At 38.1% G+C, this 15550-nt stretch overlaps 1 protein-coding gene and 1 pseudogene across 3 annotated transcripts in view; one reads left to right on the forward strand and one right to left on the reverse strand.

The window, feature by feature from the left end:
• Positions 1 to 15550, reverse strand: part of FAM168A (family with sequence similarity 168 member A) — a 171935-nt gene that overhangs the window by 140206 nt on the left and 16179 nt on the right. The window contains exon 1 of one of the 3 annotated variants that reach the window (XM_054699524.1): positions 10289 to 11073. The exons of the other annotated variants lie outside the window; for them this stretch is intronic. The gene's annotated coding sequence lies outside the window, so the exon portion shown is untranslated. Of the gene's footprint in view, positions 1 to 10288; positions 11074 to 15550 lie in introns of those variants that run through there. 3 annotated transcript variants of the gene reach the window in all.
• Positions 6336 to 6720, forward strand: LOC119255609 (RNA guanine-N7 methyltransferase activating subunit-like; annotated as a pseudogene).

The raw sequence follows: 15550 nt of genomic DNA on the forward strand, positions 1-15550 counted from the left end.
GAACTCTTAATTATGAAGGAAAACTTCCACAAGCCAGTGACAGGTGTGCAGGACTCAAACTGAGATCAAAATAGTTGACTACAGCATTAACCCCACCCCATTCCTTTTTTCCAAAGACACTTAAGTTTGCATGCAATTAGTTGTAAAGTAAACCCGACCAAATGACTGCCATATTTTAAGCTTTATTACCCTTTATCACATTAACATCCACCAACTGAGTTTTAAAGGATGAATGCCAAAACAGATGGTTTAAATTCACAGTAAGTGATCTTCAGTGATAAGAAATGATACTGATCAAGCTGAATTTACACTCATCACTGAGATTTTACCATGTTTTCCTAAATTGCAACTATTGTATATTAAAGTTATACCTTTTTGGATTATGCTAACTGAAATAAGTCAGAAGGAAAAAGACAAATACTGGATGGTTTCATTAATGTGGAATATAGAGAAATAAAAAAAAAGGGTTAGGAAAAAGACAAGCAGACCATAGATCTGAGGCATACATGGGAGGAGGGAGTGAGGAGGAGTCAAAACAGGAGAGAGAAGAGCACAAGAGACTATGGTGATTGGATCATGGGTGTTGTGGTGGGAGAACTACAGGGACTACACCTGAGAAGAGAAATCAAATACTGTACAAAAATTAACAATGATGTAAGAAAATACTTTTTTTTTAACAAGAAAGTTTTTCAGGGCCTCCCCTGGTGGTGCAGCGGTTGAGCACTGGGCTACTAGGCTGCCCGCAGCCTCTGCAGCGTTCCCAGGTTCGTTCCCAGGTTCGTTCCCCGGCCTCTGGCGAGGGTCCCACCAAAAAAAAAAAAAAGTTTTTCATTTTCACATACTCTGTAAATAACCTTAAGGATAATACCACTATAAGGAGATACTGTTTTTCTAACTTGCCTACCTTTCCTTCAAAATGTATAGCAAACTTCTTTTATCCCTTGATCTAATCAACAAAAATTAAACAGCCGAGATTTATTTTGCAGGTTACAGACAATAGCTTAAGCAGCACCTGCATAAAAAGTCAAATAAATCATATCCTCAAAATATGAATGGCAAAATACTTTCCCACAAGTTTGATTATTCCAAAGCCAAAGTATGACCTTTCAAAGTATGGCCCTCAAAGAGATGGGCTCTTAAAAATTAAGCTGTTTGTGTGAGCCCTAAACACATGACAGGGCAATGATGATGCCACAAAAGTGCTGATTTGTTGAAAGCCCTTTTCAAGCAGGGTTACTGCCAAAGAAAAGAGGTCCTGGAAAGTCAGATCTCCAAATGCAGTGTTGGAAAACAACTCGAGAGAAATATGCACACACTAACAGAGAATGAGTCATTATAAGAAAACACAGGGTTTGGATTCAAGTATCAGTCTGTCACATACTCCATTCATTCAGGCAATTATTTAGTAGCTATTCTCTACCAGGCATAATATTGAGTACTGATGGCACAAGGAAGACATCACCAATTTAGTGCAACAAACATTATAAGTTCTATGACTAGTGTCCACATAGAAGTAGCATGAAAAGAAAATAGTCAATTCTACCGGGAAGGAAACCAACAGCTTTATAGAGGAAGTGACGTTGACACAAGATTTTTAAAAATAAAGTTGTGTTTGCCAGGTTGAGAATAGAAGAAGGTCCATTTGAGCAAAAGAAACAACATGAATAAAGGTTTGGCAGTATAACAGCATATGGTAAATCCCAGGGGTTGCAAGTAGTTTGGCAGGGTCAGGCTGAGATGAGGGGGGTCACTGGAGGTGACCCTAGCAGCAACGGGAAGAATGGAGGCTACTGTCTGGGCAAGAGATGCTGAGAAAATGAGCTGAAGCAACAGCTGTGGGAATGGAGAGAAAGGCACGGATTTGAGAAATATTGAAGTGGTAATACCTATACAACTTAGTGACTATAGGAATATGCAGAAAATTTTTATATTCCAAATTTTTAGCTTGCGTCACAGGAAATGGTGCTGTCACTCAATGAAATAAACATACGAAAAGGTTTGGCAAAGCAGATAATGAATTCAGTTTTGAGTCAGCTTAAAACCAATCACTTAACGGGCCTTCCTGGTGGCCTAGGGGTTAAGTCTCAGCACTATCAGCCCTTAGCTGTGAATTCAATCCTCCAGGGAGCTCCTGTCTCATCTACTGCTCCCGTTAGCAGTGTATTTCAGTAAATCCATCTATTCTGCTTCGCTGTGTCTTTGGTGAATCCTCTCACCCCACACCTCTGGCCTATACTATAGAATTATATGCACTCTATATTTGTGGAAACTGTAAGATAAATTTCAGGGGACCCTAAAAATCTAGATATTGACAAAATCTTCAATATTAGAGAGGAGAATATTCATGAGTAAATATGCACATAAAGTGATAAATTAAGTTGCAATGATGTGTTCAATGTGTTTGATGACAAAGCAGGGCCAGGTCTGTAACCAAAAATGAAAATTCTAATGTTTGATCTCATGCACTTTGCACATTAAAACGACTAACCCTTAAAAGATCCACTAGTATGCAGATTAGTATGTAGATATCTACATAACTAATACATAGATGAATAATCAAATCTATAACCTGGAACAATGGAATCAATTATATCACTACTAGAAAAGGGGCAACTTACATGAACATTACAATCATGTTCATGTACATGAACATAACAATCAACACACTACAGTGCTCAATTAAGAAGAGGGGCTTAGAAATTCTCAAACATTTGGAACTATAATCAAAGACATAAATAATGCACAGAAATGCATCTGAAAAACCAAGTGCCTAAGCTGTATTTGAAAGTCGTCTTGCCTAGAAGCTGAATGAAGCAAAGTCAGTTTCTTCTCAAGGACCTGGAAGAAGGCTATTTATGGAATTAGCTCCTGGATCTGTTTGCTACAGCTAAGATATTCCTTTCAGAAGACACACAATATTTGCCTATAGGACAAATGAGCCAACACTCTTAAGCTTGTGACTTTGGCCATGTGAAATTACCTTTATGGCATATCTGCCTTCAAAATACTATGTCAGAAAATAGTTTTCAAAAGGAAAAAGAGTGTCCTGTGGCAAAAACAAGGAAGCCTAAGTTCTAGTTCCAGTTTCTTCATTTTCAAACTATATGATCTTGAACAAATCAACTGACTTTTTTCTGGCTTCGAATTCCTTATCTGTAATATATGAGAGGATGAGAGGGGAGCAGATGATGATCTCTTCCAACTCTACAACATTCCAAAATTTATAAGTCTTCTAATGATGTACTACTAAATTACCCTATTATTTTAATTATAACATTTCAATGTGATAAAGAGAAGCCACAACATTATATCACTTTAATGTACTTAAAATGTGTACTTAAGACAAAGAACACTGGAAAACTAATTTTCCATCGTCCTATTGTCTTCATAGAAATTAAAAAAAAATCAGACAAGGCAATCAAAAAAAGTCCAGTACAATTAAGTTCAGCCATATATCAGAAAAATTGCTTCTTTATTACAAATGCATAACTACAATCCCTTACTCACATGAAGGCTCTGTTATATATAATTACCACACACTGGCTCAATAGTATAACACTGTAATTAGTGCTACTGTAATTCTCAAACATAATCAAATAGGGACCAAGAATGAAGCAAACAGGAGAAAAGCACAGAATATAAAGTAAACTGGTAGTTTTAGCATCATCACTCTTTAATAATACTAAACTCAGCATAAACTCTTTTTTTTTTTTTTTTGGTTTCTTTGTTTTTCAGTTTAGTTTTTTTTTTTTTTTTTAAGATTTATTTATTTATTTATTTATACGAGCAGTGGGTACAGTCAGAAGCGCGGGAGGGTGAGAGAATTCACCAGAGCATAAACTCTTTCAGTCAGAAAATATGTGTGCATTCTCTCTCTCTCTCTCTCTCTCTCTCTCTCTCTCTCTCTCTCCCCCTCCCCCCCAACCCCCATCCCATGACCACCCCCACCCCCTAAGGAACTCTGACAGTTTAGCTACCAGAGATTTTTGCTCCTTGGATTTGAAAAAGGCTATATCTTACCTTCAGTTACTCTAATTAAAAGAACCTATTTTCCATATCAGGCCTCACTGGTGACATGGGGTTAAAGTCTGAGTGCTATCAAGCTATCCCCAGCCACTGAGGCATGAGTTCCATTCCCCACCAGGGAGATAACCCACATGGTGTAGCAGACCTCTCCTGCCTTGCCCACTGCTCCCCTCAGCAGTGTATTTCAGTAGATCTGCCTGTTCTGCTCCCCACTCTGTCTCTGGTGAATCCTCTCATCCCTGTACCTCTGGCCTAGATCCCAATTCTTGTATGCATAAATCTTTTTAAAAAATAAAAAGATTATTGTGCATTCCTAAGAAAACAGATATGTACTTCTAACTATACCAACAGCTATAGTATGAGAGGGTTGGAGTCAGAAGACTTGGGATTTGAAGTCAAGATTCTGCCAATCAACAAGTGTATGACCTTGTGGAATTCACTTCTCTTTGATAAAATGGACATAGGATGATATCTGCTTCACAGAGTTTTAAGGCTCAAATAAGATAGATAATAGATAGTCTTACAAGCTGTTTAGGGGAAAAAAAATAGGGTGTAGGGGTCAAGTCATGTAGGCTCTGAAGTCAAACAGCTTGGGTTCTCAGCCCAAGTTCAACTCTCAAACTTCCATTACTTGTGAGACTGAGCAAGGTAATTTCCTTTCTGAGTCTCAGTTTTCTATAAAATGGGAATAGTGAGAATTAACACAAATGTTGCACTTGGCATAATGCCCAACACACTACAGTGCTAGCCACCACATCATCACTGTTAAGATCTGTACTTTACAAAGAATTATGCAAATATCAGTTGACATTATTACATATTAGGTAATTAAGGTAAAGTAACTCAGACTGATTCTAAGCAGGGCTATGGAAAACCAACTCCTACATAATCATTGCAATAACTTCATGCTAAAAAGGAGGTAGAAGAAAGAAGCCTAAATATGTTCTTAAAGTCAAATAAAATAGAAACTTTGAAACTTTCCTGTAAAATTATTCTACTCTGACACTCAACAGAGAAGGCAATGTGCCAAACAACATAATGCAGTCACTTGTAGTAAAGAATGACACCCTCCAGAATGAAAAATGAATAAATTGGTATAGTTTCAAATCCAAAGCCAGAACACTTTCTTCATATATTAAAAAAAAAAAAAAAACCTTTACCCAATACACTGTAGCATTCAGATACATCAATAATTAAACACATTAAAATTTTTGGTTGATGTTCCAGTTAGGAAAAATACCATCTGCATTACTGAAACATTGTAAACAGAACCAATTTTCAGAGAAGAGATAACCTGAATTGCATAAAATTAAGCTTTCTAGTCTGTGAAAGCAGAGCCCCTACTTGCCAGCCACCTGCACATCTTTAAATGAAAATATGCCAAATGCTCACCAATGGATTCATGTATAGTAAACACGAGATTCACCTGGAACTTCTCCCCCAAAATGGACACACTTAGCTGTAGGGTAGAGGGAGTTAGGAATGTAACTTCTGTATATATTATCAGAATTTCAACTCCAGTGTACTCATGAGAGAAGCTACAGTTTTACCCTCCATTCTTCCTCTTTGAACCTACTCTTCACACACTGGGTTTTTCTAATCAAAGAGCCTCCCTTTTCCTTGCTTTATGGATCAAGAATTAACAATAACAACAAAAAAATTCATCAAAATGTCTTCTTTATCCAGCTTCAAATGAAAATTTAAATTTCTATCTTAAAATGATAGTAAATTCTCACTAATCCCCACTTAATCTAACTCTTAAAGTCATAATGATAACTCTCTCTCTCCTAGAATTTTTCAATTTAAAAGGTATTTTCATTCATTTTCTCTAATCACAACAGCTATTATTCTCTATTCCAAGTCTCAGCCAGAGAAAGTTTTCCCCTAAAAGCACAGCTAAGTAAGTAGCAAAGTTGGAAGTTCAACTAAATGCGTATAATCACAAATCCAATGCCCTTGCCACATAAGCACTGACTCTCTTGACCAAGAGTGTAAACAATGAACCAGTTGTCTAAATGTCCCTTAAACAAATTACTTAGTTTGGGCACAAGTTCCTGGGGAAAAATGAACTGCCATTTGAATAGCATCAAACGAAATGTAATAATGACACTAGAAGCTGGTCATCTTTTAATAAGATGGCCAATGATGAAAGAAGCATCAAATTATCCTGATAGTTCACTAGTAGTAGAGTTAGTCAAGAAGGAAAGCTGGCAAAGTGTGACTGTGATTTCTGCTCCATTACCTTGGAGAGATCTGAACAACCTAAATGTGAACTAGTACAGCTGCCTCCAAGCACTGGGGATTTCAGAATGTCTGATTCTTCTAAAACTGTCGCAAAGATTGAAGAGGTATTTGCCAGTAAGTACACAAAAGATCTCCAAGAGTACCAGGACTACCTGAAATGCTCTGCAGGGTCTAACCCTCCAATTGTCAAGGAATGGGACAGCAAGGCAGGTGGGGAACCAAACAGAGGCAATTGGTTGCAGGATAATAGACAGTTTAGAGGTTGGGATGGCAGATGGAAAGTGGCCAAGTGACATTCAATCCAATCAATAGCATGGATGATCCTGGGGTAACAATTACCCACAGCCCAGACAAGAATCCAACTACCCCCAGCAACATAGACAACATGATTACAATGAACAGCCGCCCTATGATTACTACTGACAGAAATGTCTCCAACTTGTAGTAAAACCATTTATTCTAATATGGGGAAAAAAAAAAAAAAAAGGAAGCAACATTATTGAGACTCTATTATGTTACAGGCTTATACTAGGCACTATAACATTCATTAACCTAATATCCCCATAAAGTGAGTATTACATTCCTGTTTTGCAGATGAGCAAAATGAGGGTTATCCAAGGCCTAATTATTAGTCAGTGAGGGCGAAAAGGCTTATCCAAGATCACCCAATAAATGAGAGTAAATAAGATTTTAAATCCCCAAACTCCAAGCCTGATGTTATTTCCAGTGGCTATACTACATTGTTTTGGTGACTTTTTTGTTTGTTTGTTTTTTAAAGATTTATTTACTTATACAAGAACTAGGGTACAGGCCAGAGGCTCGGGAGGGTGAGAGAATTCATCAGAGACAGAGCCAGAAGCAGAACAGGCAGACGAAGACACCGCAGAGGGGAGCAGCGGGTGAGGCAGGAGAGGTCTGCCGCACATTGTGGGAATCTCCCTGGCTAGCCGGGAATCGAACCCGTGCTGCAGAGGCTGCGGACAGCTTCACAGCGCAGCGCTCGGCGCTCAACCTGCTGAGCCACCAGGGAGGCCCTGTTTTGATGACTTTTTAAAGACTTCTTAAAACAGAAGGTCCACAGTTGTTGTAAGATAATCAAAATACTCCATGTATCTTTCTGCTATAATGCAAAATTAGATGACAAGAAAAATCAGATATATATACTTGATAAGTACTAATTCATGTATATTACTAAACCAATTGCTCTAATATCTAAAGCTTAAAAGAAGCTTTACTGTATCTTCAGAATGTCTTACACTAAAGACATGTTAAAAACCCAGCATGAGCATTGAATCTGGTAAACTGTCTCTTATTAGCCGAGATACCTCATTTGATTATTTCTCTGAATTTAAGTTTCTGCATATGTAAAATAGAAACAATACCTACCTCTCAGGAGCCATCAAGATTTTAAAATGATGTACAGAAAATGTCTAAGGCAACATCTAGCACACGGTAGCTATTATCACCTTTTGCCTTCTGCCGATATTCCCAGCAAAAACATGTACGTGGAAATTAAAAACTCAAATACATGATTTTCCAAATATATTGGGATCCTTGACATTATGGAAAAATATTCAGATGACTCAATTTTTTTATTTTCATCCAGGTATTTTGGCATTGGCTAAACCTTTTTAAAAAACATTTAAAAAAAAAAATCAGCTGACAATCAAAACCAAACCTAGCTATTTTGCCTTGAATCCCCAAGCCGACTTTCTTCCCCCTTCAGAAGATCTTCAGTTACCTAGTAACCACCTGCTAGCTCCAAACTAAAGAAAATTGGCTCTGCACTGGGCTAATTACCCAACCAGCCTGAACAATCTAAAATGAAGTCTGGAATAAAAGGAATTGTCAGCCAGAATGTTAGTGAAATTATCCACAACAGGAGACCTGAGGATCCAAATACCACCGGGCAGTTATTTCCATGAGAATAAAATCACAATTTATGAGCCCTGCAAATTATACCATTATTAAAACAAACATCCCATTGAGGCTACAGCTATCAGATAAATGGCTTTATTGTCCCCATTGTTTCATCCACTGCAGCAAAGAGGTACAAACTGAATGAGTAGTTACCAGAAGCAGCAATTTCTAGGAAATTACAATGCAAACCTCCATCTTAAAGCTCCCTTTGTGTTGAGCTGTAAACACTCTGGAGGGGAATGGGCAATGGGAAATCAACTCCTCTCCACCGCCCCCAAACTCAAAGATCCTGAGTTTACAACTTTAAAAGCAGAAGTCAACAATTATCCGACATTTTCCTATTTGTTTTCCCCCCACTAGGTCATTCCTGGGCTTGCCAGGGAGGAAGAATCTGAACTCAGTAAATCCACTTTATTCACTAATAGCCTTTAGACAATTCTCCAACCCAAATAAACACAGACAGAAGAGACATGAAAATGGCCCTGGTTTCCCTGGCTCCCACAACACAAACTACCTCCAGCCACAGCAATGAGGACTGATGAGAAGTACAAAACTATGGCATCAGCTCTTACCATTATTAGGGAAAAAAAAAAAATCACTTTACAGTAACATCATAAACTTCAAACTTCATTTATAGACTGAACTGGGAAACTCGAGACACTACCTAACAAACTGAGCCAAACTGCATCATGGAATGGGGAAGGCAAGTAATCCCTTCAGTAACAGTTCACTAAACTCCACAATCTACCTACCAATTTTGGAAACGGAAGGAAGGAAATTAGTATCACTGGGCATCTGCTAGATGCTAAGCACTGTACACACATTATTTCTAATCCTTACAACAACCCTCTGAGGCAGGCTAGATATCCCTTATGGATAAATGAGAATTTAAGGCTCAGAAATTAAATAACTTGCCCAAGGCCACACAGTTACTAAACTAAGATTTGAATTAGTTTCTCTGCCTTTAAATTCTAATACTTTGAACCTGTGTTTTTTGCTTCCCACCCCCACCCCCACATAATACCTGTAAGTAACACCTAATAAAACATACTTTTTAAAATCCCTAAGATATCAAATTTAAACATGCTATCTGGACCTTTTACAAAATTTTAATACTGCATTAAGTCATGGGATGATGCAGATAAACTATGACTTCATCACACAATTCATTTTTAAAATTCTCTCAACAATTTTGTGTGGTATGACCCTCCTGACTTTATAGGTGAGAAAACCAAAGTTCAGAAAGATGTTACGGTTTGCCCAAGGCAGCATGGAAACTATAGCCAGAACTCGGACTATAAGCTCATTGCTTATGCAGCTTTATAACAATGCCAGACTTAAACACAGGCATAAAGAACTCAAAAATCTGCTGTGGAGGTCTTTGCTTATTTATGAAGAACATCTGCTCATAATTAATAGCATATGGAACACTGAGCATGGAGGCAGGAAGAAAGGAGTACCAGAAAGTCCTTTAGGGCCTCAAACTGCCTAAATCTAAACTTTCCTGTTTCAAAAACACTGACAGTGGGAGAGTAAAGAAGGTCTCAGTGATAGAATTTAGATATTTTGTGATACAAAATCTTGGTGACAGAAAATAGATATTTTGGAGCTTTGTACTGTGAAATGTATAGGCACAAAAACAGAAACCTGGGTTAGTAATATTGGCTTCCAGGGACTGAAGGCCTGCTCTGTATCAGGCTCCATGCTAGGCCCATTGTTCCTGTTAGCGGTGAGAAAGAGGCACATCTGGGACCCCCAAACTTGCACAGTCTATATGGGTTCTGCCATCTGCCACATAAAGAGAAAGTATACTTTTAGTGCAAAAGAACTTTAATAGGATTAGTGTAGGGTAAGGTAAAAGGTATCAGGCTTTTCTCTCCTCCCACCATTAGCATCAATGAAAGATCCTTGCGGTCCTGAATGCATGCCTGATGGCGAGCACCTGGAGTAGGGTGTGGGCTTATGTAGATGGGATTCACCTGGGCTAAGACTGGGCTTATAAGGGCGGCATCACGGAGACACCAGCAGAGAGCAGAACCACGGGAGAAGCAGAGAAGCAAAGAGAACGTGAGAGAACGCCAGAGAGCCCAGAAAGTACCTGGTGCAAATCCAAGGCCGAGAAGCAAGCATGGCTTCATCTTCACTTGTACCTCTGTTCCTCCCCCTGCGTCCTCCCTCTGTTCCTCTCCTGTGTCCTTAAGTCTTTAAGTCTCCTCTCTCCAGTCTTTTTTCAGCTTCTACATGCTTAGCTCCACCCTTCAGTAGGTGGGGCAGGGAACATGGAGCCTCCCCTTTTCAGATTACACATTAACATTCCTATCTTCCTCATGGTCCTCTGAATAAGTGATAAAATCCCTATTTTACAGATGAGTAAATTAGGGTTCTCCAAAGTCACCCAACTAATATAGTGGTAGACTCAGGATCTGAAGCCTGATGGATCTGACTTCAAAACCACTGTTTAATCTATAATAATAGAAACAGCAATGGTTGCTTTGATGAGGTTTAGGAAAAGGTAGGAAGAAGATATTGCATAGGGGTCCCCCAGGAAACTTGTGGGATATGATGGATATATTTGCTATCTGAATTGTGGTGATGGTTTCACAAGTGTATACAGATGTTAAAACATTGCAAACTGCACATTAAATTTGTATCATTTATTGCTTATTAATTTTATCTGAATAAAGAAAGCTATGGGGAGGGAAGTGTGGGTGGCCCATTGGTTTGTTTGGGTTTTGGTTTTTTTTAGTAATCACTGACCATGACCCCAGAATTTCTGCCTTTAAACTCTATCTGATCATATCTGAAGCAAGGTCAAAAAGTTCTTTCCTGTATTAGGTCTGAGTTTAGGTAAACTATTAATAAAACATTACTAAAAGAAAGTTTTTAAAGAGTAACAAATTGTTTCCAAACACTACAGCACTTCAGAATAATTTCCATACAAGTGAAACGTTACACAAAACATATCTTGGTAAAAGGATAAAAAGTAAAGGTTGGCAAAAGGATAAAAAGTAAAGGTTTTGGTTTTTGGGTTTTTTTTAAGATTGATTTATTTATGCAAACAAGCACTGGATTACAGGTCAGAGGTGTGAAGGGTGAGAGGACTCACCAGAGAAAGAGTAGGGAACAGAACAGGCAGACTGACTGAAATACACTGCTGAGGGGAGCAGGGGGCGAGTCAGCAGGTCTGCTGTGCCAGGTGGGTCTCCTCCCTGGCTGGGGATTGAATTCATGCTCCAGTGGCTGCTGATAGCTTCATAGGTTGTGTCTTAACCCCTTGCGCCACCAGGGAGGCCCCAAAAGTAAAGGTTTTGGCACCACACAAATCTGGATTGACCCATCCTTGGTTCTTACTAGTGAATTTAGTCAAGTTGCTAAATCTGTGTCTAGTGCCTCACTGATAAAATGAAAGTGATGTAACAAATCTAACATTTATTTTATTTTTTTTAAAGATTTATTTTATTTTATGCATACAAGAGTCAGGGCACAGGCCAGAGGTGTGGGGGGTGAGAGGATTCACCAGAGACAGAGTGGGGAGCAGAACAGGCAGATTGACTGAAAGACACTCCTGAGAGGAGCAGCGGGTGAGTCAGGAGAGGTCTGCTGCACCATGCGGGTTGCTCCCTGGCCAGCTGGGGGATCAAACTCGTGCTGCAGAGGCTGAGGATAGCTTCATAGGTTGTGTCTTAACCCCTTGTGCCACCAGGGAGGCCCAACAAATCTAACATTTAATCAAATCATGGGCCAAACAAAAACACATCACCTAATTATTGATTTAATTGTCCCAACAACTATATACTATAAATACCACTATACCTCCAGCTCATGGATGAATATAGTAAGTCAGAGAAAAAATAAGTAACTTTTAACTTGAAGGCCACAAGCCAGTAAATGCAAAAGCTGGGATTTAAACTCACCTTGCAAAATTATTCTGAGGAATAAACTTGAAGAGGTCAGCAAAATACTATCAGTGTCAGTACAGTATAAACGATAGACTGCCCCCTCTATTATTGAAAGCAAGCTCCTCTAAAGATGTCCAGTGTATTGAAAGGGGAAAAAAACTAAGTATTATACAAATTAAACATTTAACTGAATAAGGCTAGTGGTATGTTAGAATATAAATAATCAAGTATGTTACTCAATTTATCTCTAATCCTCTGTCTATAAACTTTTGTTGTTTAATGGGGAAAATGCAATTCTGAAATGCTAAATAACCTTTAATAGTAGCACAGAATTTTCTGACAAGAAATAGAGCTGTTTCCAATTCAGCTTGTTACCAAATAAATCTCTCAGAACCACACAGTATTTTTTCAGAAACCACACCTTATACATCATAAACAATATCTTCCATAATAGCACAGAACCAAAATTTCATGGCTTCTGGACTTAAAACTCTTTGCCCCTAATGGATGACATTCACATTGTTAGCAGTTTATAAATGACATCTATGCACTAATATAACCCAGTCATTTACCCATCTATTTCAGGGTGAGGAAGAAAACTGATGTCCCAATCTGTCAAAATACTGTTGTCAATGGATAAATAAATAACAGAAAGCGAGATGTAATAGTATAACACATTCTTGGGGTTCTTTCATATAGTAAATCTTTACAACGACTTACAAAAAGAGATGCAGACATGATTATCCTTTATTTACAGGAGAAAGAACCTGAGCTATATCGTGCCCGAGCACCCTAACCAAAGACCGTTAAGTCAGGTTCAAATCCAGCTCTTCTGACTCTACATGGAAAATCTTACACACATATAACTAATCTACTGTTACTAATAAAGTCAGGTGTCTACAGCTCCAAGAATTCTTCCCTGAAAAGGGGTATTAACTCCCTACTCCCCTACTTATTTTACAGCGTCTGCAATACACGTAAGTGTAATAAATTTGTTTATACCTTTTTTCTTGTACCTGGGAGCTCCTTGGAGACACAGACCACATCTTACTCATCTTTGCGCATCACCAGAACCTACCTAAGAGAATCTGACACCCATGTTAACTAAATGAATGCATGCATAAATGATTATTTTTGCCTGCTATGAGGACTCTATCCAGCAAATTATTTTTGAAAAGTCATAATTTAAATTACTTGTCAGGAGAGAAAGACATCCAAGGAATCCAAATAGGAAAAGAAGAAGTCAAACTATCACTATTTGCAGACGATATGATATTATACATAGAGAACCCCAAAAACTCCACAGAAAAGCTAATTCAACTCATCAATCAGTTCAGTAAAGTGGCAGGATACAAAATCAACACGCAAAAGTCAGTAGCCTTCCTATACACAAACAATAAATCTGAAGAAGAAGAAATCAAAAAGACCATCCCTTTTGTTATTGAAACAAAAAAAATCAAATATTTGGGAATAAATCTAACAAAAGAGGTAAAGGACCTATACAAAGAAAACTATAAAACACTGTTAAAAGAAATAGAAGAAGACACAAAGAAATGGAGAGACGTCCCCTGCTCATGGATTGGAAGAATAAACATTATTAAAATGGCCATCCTACCAAAAGCAATATACAGATTCAATGCTATTCCAATCAAAATTTCAATGTCATTCTTCAAAGAAATAGAACAATTATTGATGAAATTCATATGGAATCACCAAAAACCCCGAATAGCCAAAGCTCTCCTGAAAAAAAAAGAAGGGAATGGAGGCATCAGACTCCCAGACTTCAAACTATACTACAAAGCCATAATCATCAAAACTGCATGGTATTGGAACAAGAACAGACATACAGACCAATGGAATCGAATAGAAAATCCAGAAATAAACCCACAGATTTATGGTCAACTAATCTTTGACAAAGGAGCAAAGAATATGCATTGGAGCAAAGAAAGTTTGTTCAATAAATGGTGCTGGGAAAACTGGGTCGCTACATGCAAAAGAATGAAGCTTGACCACCACCTCACACCATACACAAAAATCAACTCAAAATGGATTAAAGAACTAGACATAAGACCTGAAACCATAAAATATATAGAAGGAAATATAGGCGAAACACTACGTGATTTGCACATCAAAGACATCTTTACAGACACATCACCCAAAGCAGTGATAGTGAAGGCAAAGATAAACAGCTGGGACTACATCAAATTAAAGAGCTTTTGCACAGCAAAAGAGACAATAACAAAAACAAAGAGAAACCCCACCAACTGGGAGAACATTTTTACACCCAACACTAATGATAAAGGACTGATCACAAAAATCTGCAAAGAGCTGATGAGACTCAACAACAACAAAGAAAATAATCCAGTCAAAAAATGGGCAGAAGAGCTTAAAAGAAACTTCTCTGAAGAGGAAATGCAAATGGCCAACAGGCATACGAAAAAATGTTCAACATCACTTGTCATCAGGGAAATGCAAATCAAAACTACCATGAGATACCATCTTACACCAGTGAGAATGGCACATATTAAAAAAACTAGCAACAACAAATGTTGGCGAGGGTGTGGAGAAAAAGGAACTCTTCTGCACTGTTGGTGGGAGTGCAAACTGGTCCAACCACTGTGGAAAGCTGTATGGAGATTTCTGGACCTACTAAACATAGAGCTTCCATATGATCCAGCAATTCCACTCCTAGGTATTTACCCAAAGGACACAGAAACATCAATTCCAAAGAACACCTGCACCCCTATGTTTATAGCAGCACTGTTTACAATAGCTAAGCTTTGGAAACAACCCAAATGCCCAAAAATAGATGACTGGATCAAGAAGATGTGGTACATATATACCATGGAATATTACTCAGCATTCAAAAAAGATAAACACATGCAATTTGCAGCAACATGGATGGCGCTGGAAGGGATCATGCTCAGCGAAATAAGCCAAAAAGAAAAAGAAAAATACCGGATGGTCTCACTCATAGCAGGAATCTAGAAAACTTAAATAAGGGACCAGGAAAATGAATAACTATAAGAAAGTGAAAATCAAAATCAACAAAAAACTATGAACCAGAGACACTTTTAGGGGGGCGGGGGTGGGAGGGGAGGGATTGGGGTCAGAATGGGGGGGCTGCAATTGTATGGGGAATATAACAATAAAATTTATTAAAAAAAAAAAAAAATAAATTACTTGTCAGGGACTACTAAGGTCTTAATAGGGCAGTCATAAAAACCCCACATTTTTTAAAGTCTCAGCTATTCACTGTAACAGATAAATCAAAACCTACTTAGGTTCAAAAACCAAATGCAAAGCAGAACACTGATAAACTATGGTTTTGTAGCATTCACTTTATACTCTCTAAAAGTTAAAGTTGACCAAAAGTTAAAAAAGAGAAACTTGAAAACAGAGGAAAGAAATGAGTTAGAATAGCAATCCTTAGATCACAACTTCTCCACTTATCAGTGTGA

The sequence above is a fragment of the Talpa occidentalis genome, unplaced genomic scaffold, assembly GCF_014898055.3.
Source record: "Talpa occidentalis isolate TD23 unplaced genomic scaffold, MPIMG_talOcc4v2.1 talOcc4.3, whole genome shotgun sequence".
Taxonomy (NCBI): Eukaryota; Metazoa; Chordata; class Mammalia; order Eulipotyphla; family Talpidae; genus Talpa; species Talpa occidentalis.